Source organism: Trachymyrmex septentrionalis, unplaced genomic scaffold, assembly GCF_001594115.1.
Source record: "Trachymyrmex septentrionalis isolate Tsep2-gDNA-1 unplaced genomic scaffold, Tsep1.0 scaffold86, whole genome shotgun sequence".
Taxonomy (NCBI): domain Eukaryota; kingdom Metazoa; phylum Arthropoda; class Insecta; order Hymenoptera; family Formicidae; genus Trachymyrmex; species Trachymyrmex septentrionalis.
Genome location: NW_017306049.1, coordinates 634 through 1,584, shown reverse-complemented (window position 1 = coordinate 1,584; position 951 = coordinate 634).

Here is a 951-nt window from a genome sequence, read left to right as displayed (position 1 = left end):
TAAATAAAGTTAAAAAGTTAAGAGTCTAAAATGTAACTAAGTAAAGTTACATTAAAATTAATTAACTTTTTAACTTTGTAACTTAACTTTTATTTTTTTAACTTAACCCAACCCTGTCAATAACTTCTAAATTGTGTACAGCGTATCCAAAATTCTTGCATCCGCATCTCCTACTGCGTCCGTAAATACGACAATATATCTATGTATTTACCAGAGATCTGGCTGGCTTAGGATATGGCAACGTTTTGTTCTAAACCTGTACTGTTTTTCATTTTTTTTTTGCTTCAATACTTCTCTATATCTTCGACGCCTTTTTCAGTTGAACTCTGAACTTTATTTTACTTTTATTCTCCTTATCACCAGGTACTAAGATTACTTATCGTTCCACTATGTTCCGTACTGCTCTCTTATACTCCTTAGTCAAATATTTTAACTCTTTTCTTGTATCATTACACAATAAAAACCTCTCCCTCTTTGTTTTGCTTTCGTTCTGCTGTCTCGTATTTTAATGCATCACTCACAGTATTTAAGAAAGGTTGTAAATGGTATGTGTGTAGGTGCTTGCGCCTATGTCTGCGTGTGCGTGTGCGTGCGTGCGGGCGTGTGAGCGCGCGTGTGTATGTGTGTGCGAGCTCGCGCTCGGGCGCGCGTATATATATGATTTTAACTATTGCTTCATCAATCATTGCATCATCTTAGTCCTGGTTTTTTGCTGATAGGCTACAAGTAACAGCAGTTTTGCTGACACCATTTGCAAGCTATCATAGTATATTGTATCATATTTTATTGTATGTTTATGTTTATTACTTTGTTAACATGTAATCTTTTTCATAGAGTTGTGCAATGAACTAAATTAAATTAAAAAAAAATTTTTGTAACAGATCAATTTTAATGCTTACGTTATTATAACATAACTCTTTATATCTGTCACATTTTCTATATACATTGCAA